Raw genomic sequence first — 6,813 nt, 5'->3', positions numbered from 1 at the left:
AAGGATCGTGTAGACTCCAGGTCAGTTGGCTGTCCCCGGACAACAGCGTGCTTGGTTTAACAGGCCAGGATCCATGTTGTATTCTGGAGGCAACAGATTTGGCAACAAGGTTAAAAGACATCATTCAATCCATAACCACTAGATAACAGAAGGCAGGAATTAATTTTTCAATGCTCCATATTGGGGGGGGGGGAGTCTTTGGAGGAAGGTGTGCCAGGCATATCTCCCCTGTCCAAAACCCTTTTGCCCATTATATTTAGTTTGGGCTGAGGGAAATATTTCAGGTTTCCCCCCTCTCAGAACTCTGGGCTCTTTCTCTCCAAGCCATTAGGACAGAAAAGAGAAACCAGTTTTAAAGTGAAGCCCACAGACTTCCCCGTTCTTCACCAACCCAGCCACTTAGTTCAGCCAAACCATTGAGTCTCAGGAGGCAGCGATGCAGACAGGATTAAGTGAGGCCTATGAGTACAGACAATCACTCAGGTAATGAGAACATAGGCTTATGCCCTTTGAAAACAGAAAACACATGTTAATTTATGTAACATAACTCACAAACAAGTCTCTGAATCTGTAAGACTGTCTTATGGGAAAGACATCCAGTTGCAAGGCATTTGACATTCTTCTTGCCTGTAACTTAAATATCTTTGATGATACCACAGACATAGTTTAACTTTCAAGTGAAAACATATTTTAAATGAAAAGAGACTTTAAAGACTGTTAGCTGCACTACTTTATAGTCTATCACTGATCATTGTGATTTTCCTCGAATAATGATTTTTCTCCCTAAGATTACCCTCCTTGTCATTAAAGGGACTGCATTAAGTCCATTTTTAATTTATCCTGTTCATTTGCATAAACACAACAAGAGCAGAAAATGATCACTTATGATCTTTAGTTCTGCTTTGCTGGAACTTACGCAAGGAACATCTAGGGTGACCTTCAGTCTGCCCTTCAGGGCACAGAAGCTGAGCCATATACATGGAATTCAGCCCTGTCTGTACACATCTGTCTTTTCCAAGCCCTTCTGGTTTTCCATTGTGGCTTAAATTCCCTTCTAGCCATCTTTCAGGAAAACAACCTTCGTTTCTTCCCTGGAAAGATTGCTGTGGACCGCACAACCAACCATGGTACCAGGCCTTTTATCTCGTGGGCTTTTATTACCTTCAAAAGTCATTCCCTGTTCCTCAGGGCTTTTTGGTAACAACCAGAGCCCAAGCATGTCTCCTTTAGGCATGACATTCCGGTCAACGTCTTGGTCAAAAAAGAAAAAAAAACCTCTATTAACAACTGGTCTTATTAGTTTTATGCAAATAAACTTATGTCATTACTTACTTCTTTAGAATGCCAAACTCTGGAGGGATAAGAAAGGGAGAAAAATATACTGTGTGGAGGAAAATCCTTGTCCTTCTAATATTTACTGAACTTTCATTTCCATTCTTCATATTTTCATTTTTCCCCCACTAAGAAGTTTTTTGTTTTTTCCCCCTCTTGCTTCCCTGCACCCTGTCCCCTCCTTCTCTAACATTTAATCCTCACTCAGTTGTCCATGTCCATGGGTCATTGATACATGTTCTTTGACTAGACCCTTCCCCTTCTTACCCACTTCTCTCTCTCCCCGCTCCCCCCTTGTTACTGTTAGTCTACTCCTTGTTTACATACCACTGGCTCAATTTTGCTTATTTATTTGTGTTGTTCATTAGTTTCCTGTAATAGGTGACAGCATAAGGTATTTTTCTTTCGTTGCCTGGCTTATTTCACTAAGCATAATTCTCTCTAGTTCCATTCATGTTGCTGGAAATGGTAGAAGTTCCTTCTTTCTTTCTGCTACATAGTACTCCATTGTGTAAATGTACCACAGTTTTTTGATCCACTTATCTACAGACGGGCACTTAGGTTGTTTCCAGCACTTGGCTATTGTAAATAGTGCTGCTATGAACATAGGGGTGCATAGGTTCTTCTGAATTGGTGTTTCAGGATTTTTTGGATATTATTCTAGCAATGGAATTGCTGGTTCAAAAGGCAGTTCCATTTTTAGTTTTTTGAGGAAATTCCAAACTGTTTTTCATAGTGGTTGCACCAGTCTGCATTCCCACAAGCAATGCACCAGGGTTCTCATTTCTTCGCATCCTTTCCAGCACAAGTTGTTTGTTGATTTGTTGATGATGGCCATTCTGACTGGTGTGAAGTGGTATCTCATGTGGTTTTTATTTGCATCTTTCTTATGGCTAGTGATGTTGAGCATTCTTTCATATGTCTATGGACCCTCTGTATGTCCTCTTTGGAGAAGTGTTTGTTCAGGTCCTTTGCCCATTTTTTAATTGGGTTGTCTGTCTTCTTGGTGTTGAGTCGTATGAGTTCTTTATATATTTTGGAAATCAATCCCTTGTCTGAAATTTCATTGGCAAATATATTTTCCCATATGGTTGGTTTCCTTTGCATCTTGCTGATGTTTTCTTTAGCTGAGCAGAAACTTTTTAGTTTGATGTAGTCCCATTTGTAAATTCTTTCCTTTATTTCCCTTGCCTTAGGAGATATATCAGTGAAAATGTTGCTACGTGGGATATCTGAAATTTTCCTGCCTATTTTTTCCTCTAGGACTTTCATGGTATCACGGCTTACATTTAAGTCTTTGATCCATTTTGAGTTTATTCTGGTGTATGGTGTAAGTTGATGGTCTAGTTTCATTTTTTTGCATGTCCCTGTCCAGTTCCCACAACACCTTTGTTGAAGAGGCTCTTTTCACTCCATTTTATGTCCCTTCCCCCTTTTTCAAATATTAGTTGACCATATAGACCTGGGTTTATTTCTGGGCTCTCTATTCGGTTCCATTAATCTATATGTCTGTTCTTATGCCAGTACCAGATTGTTTTAATTACCGTGGCCTTGTAGTATAGTTTGATATCAGGTATTGTGATTCCTCCTACTGTGTTCTTCTTCCTCAAAATTGCTGTGGCCATTCAGGCTCTTTTATGGTTCCATTAAATTTTTGAAGTATTTGTTCTAGGTCTGTGAAAAATGTCATTGGTATTTTAATAGGGATTGCATTGAATCTATAAGTTGCTTTGGGTAGTATGGACATTTTAATGATGTGCATTCTTCCATCCATGAGCATGGTATATGCTTCCATTTATTTGTATCTTTTTAAATTTCTTTCTTCAGTGTTATGTAGTTTTCTAAGTACAGGTCTTTTACCTCCTTGGTTAAGTTTATTCCTAGGTACTTTATTTTTCTTGTTGCTATGGTAAATAGGATTTTTCTTTCAGTTTCTATCTCTGAGATTTTATTGTTGGTGTACAGAAATGCCTTTGATTTTTGAATATTGACTTTGTACCCTGCTATTATGCTGAATTCACTTGTTAGGTTGAGTAGTCTTTTTGTGGAGTCTATAGGGTTTCTATGTACACTATCATGTCATCTGCAAATAATGACAGCTTTACTTCCTCTTTTCCAATTTGGATGCCTTTTATTTCTCTTTCTTGTCTGATTGCTGTGGCTAGGACTTCCAAGATTATGTTGAATAGGAGTGGAGAGAGTGGACATCCCTGTCTGGTTCCTGACCTCAGGGGGAATGCTCTCAGTTTTTGCCCATTGAGTATGATGTTGGCTTCAGGTTTCTCGTATATGGCCTTTATTATGTTGAGGTATGCTCCCTCTATTTCCATTTTGCTGAGAGTTTTCATCATAAATGGGTGTTGTACTTTATCAAATGCTTTTTCTGCATCTATTGATATGATCATGTGGTTCTTGTCTTTCATTTTGTTTAGGTAATGTATTATATTTATTGATTTGCGAATATTAAACCATCCTTGCATCCCTGGGATGAATCCCACTTGATAGTGGTGTAATATCTTTCTAATGTGTTGCTGGATCCGGTTTGCCAATATTTTGTTGAGGATTTTAGCATCTATGTTCATCAGCGATATTGGCTGGTAGTTTTCTTTCTTTGTTGTCTTGACCTGGTTTTGCGATTAGGGTAATACTGGCTTCATAGAACGAGTTTGGGAGTCTTCCCTCTTCTTGTATCTTTTGGAATAGTCTCAGGGGGATAGGAGTTAGTTCTTTCCTAAATGTTTTGTAGAATTCACCTGTGAAGCCATCCGGTCCAGGGCTTTTGTGTGGTGGGAGTTTTTTTTTATTACTGCTTCAATTTCACTAGTTGTTATTGGTCTATTCAGGCTTTCTGCTTCTTCTTGAGTCAGTCTGGGAAGACTGTAAGTTTCCAGGAATTTGTCCATTTCCTCTAGGTTGTCAAATTTCTTACAATTCTTTGTATTTCTGTGGTATCGGTTTTGATTTCTCCTCTTTCGTTTCTGATTTCATTTATTTGGGTCCTCTCTCTTTTTTTCTTGATGAGCCTAGTTGCAGCTAACCATCTTTAAAGTTTCTTTTCATTAAAATTTGTTTTCATTTGAAAGTTAAACTATGTCTGTGGTATTATCAAAGATGTTTAATTTACAGGCAAGAAGAATGTCAAATGCCTTGCAACTGGATGTCTTTTCTATAAGACAGTCCTACAGATTTAGAGACTTGTATGTGGGTTATGTTACATAAATTAACATGTGTTTTCTGTTTTCAAAGGGCATAAGCCTATGATCTCATTATCTGAGTGATTGTCTGTACTTATAGGCCTCACTTAATCCTGTCTGCATCACTGCCTCCTGAGACTCAATGGTTTGGCTGAACTAAGTGGCTGGGTTGGTGAAGAACGGGGAAGTCTGTGGGCTTCACTTTAAAACTGGTTTCTCTTTTCTGTCCTAATGGCTTGGAGAGAAAGAGCCCAGAGTTCTGAGAGGGGGGAAACCTAAAATATTTTCCTCAGCCCAAACTAAATATAATGGGCAAAAGGTTTTTGAACAGGTGAGATATACCTGGCACACCTTCCTCCAAAGAAGCCCTTCTTTTCCCTAATGTGGGACATTGAAAAATTAATACCTGTCTTTTGTCATCTAGTGCTTATGGATTGAATGATGTCTTTTAACCCTGTTGCCAAATCTGTTGCCCCCAGAATACAACAAGGATGTCAGCCTGTTAAATCAAGCATGCCGTTGTCCGAGGACAGCCAACCAATCTGGAGTCTGCACGATCCTTCCCCATGTGGGAAGGCCACCCTCCCCTCCACAGCCCCACTCTTATTAGGGATTTCTGGACCCAAATGTAGGTCGGATGATGACCATGTCCATTTTGAAGCAGCTAGAAGAGCTCGAGACCTTCGCCCATTGTCCTTTTTAAGATTATAAAGGGTCTTAAGTCTGAGAGGGAGGGATTGTTCTTTTTTTTAATTTAACGATAAAAAAGAACAAGAAGAATCTATGAAAGGGTGAGGCAGGAGAGCTTGTATGTATGACCCATGGACATGGACTTGGGGGGGGATTTTTGCGGGAGGGGGTGTTGGGCGGAGGGGAGCAAAGGGGAAAAAACTGGAACTATTGTGACAATATAATCAATAAAATATACTTAAAAAAAAGAAAAAAAGAAATGCTGGGCATCCAATAGGCATACTGCAGCCATGGCTGGTGTGACTCAGTGGATAGAGTGCAGGACTGTGAACCAAAAGGCCATTAGTTCAATTCTGATAAGGGCACATGCCTGTGTTGCTGGCCAGGTCCCCAGTTGAGGCACATGAGAGGCAACTGATGGATGTTTCTCTCCCCCATCAATGTTTCTCTCCCTTTCTCCCCTGTTTCCCCTCTCTCTAAAAAATAAAATACTTTGAGAAATTAAGTAGGTATATTCAAGGTGGGGTTCCGGTCAAGTGAAATATGATTTCTCCCTCTCCCATCAGACAACAAGAACCCTCTGGCCATTACACGGGCACACTTTCTCCTCACCTGCACCTCAGACTACCTTGGACCCAAACCAGCTGCCTGGTCTTGCTTCGGGTCCCAAGGATGCCTTCCCCTCAATGGAAGCCATTACTGGCCTCTTCTTTGGACCTTTTGTTCTCTAAAACAGGATTCTCTAGTGTCCAAATTCTGTGTTAACAAATAGAAACCCCTGTGGGCTTCTGCTCTCTCTTCCCATTCTCCTGAGACAGTTGAGGTTATGATGGAAACACCTCCTCCTCATTTTCAATATCAAAGGGATAGTGTATTTAGTCAAATTTTCTTTGAGAAATGTCCTTCCATCATGATTATAAGTTGATTTAAATATAAATGAAAGATGGAGATGTAAGTAGACTCACTGCTCTCCCCCCACAACTAAGAAGGAAAACAACTACCACAAAACTGGATACAACCAGAACTTCCAGAAAATTGAGTTGCATGGAAGTCCAACAAACAAAAATATAAAGAAGAAATACTTATCCAAACAGGTCGGACGGGTGAAGCCGGGACAGAGAGGACATGGTGTAGCAGCAGCCGTGGCTGTGGCCAGCCGGTGGGAAGTACAGTGAGACATTAAAAAAACTAGGGAGGTACACCTGGGCAATGCCCCCGGCCCCATGCCAGACCGTGCAGCTCACAGTTCCAGCACTGGGGAAAATAAAGCCTCATTGCATCTGACTGTGAAAAACAGTGGGAGTTGGGGTGGAGGAAGAAACTGCTGGTCTCTCAACAGAGTCTGCTTGTTTAGAGGGCTCCCATGGTCCTAGAATGTCCATAGACCCACCCACTCTAGGACCCAAACCAGAACAACAGCTAGAGAGGTTCCAGTCCCTTACAGAAAGTGGGAGAAGTGCCCAGAAAAGGGCCGAGTGCTGACCAGGTGGCATTGTTCCCTCTCAGATCCCTCCCCACATACAGTGCCACAACATGGTAAAACAGGTCACCCAGCACTGACTAATGCCTAAGGCTCTCCCCCTTACAACGTTAATAG

Source organism: Furipterus horrens, unplaced genomic scaffold (genome assembly GCF_987537825.1).
Source record: "Furipterus horrens unplaced genomic scaffold, mFurHor1.1.pri manual_scaffold_7, whole genome shotgun sequence".
Lineage (NCBI taxonomy): Eukaryota > Metazoa > Chordata > Mammalia > Chiroptera > Furipteridae > Furipterus > Furipterus horrens.
The sequence above is the reverse complement of the archived record's forward strand: the minus strand, read 5'-3'. Positions refer to the sequence as shown.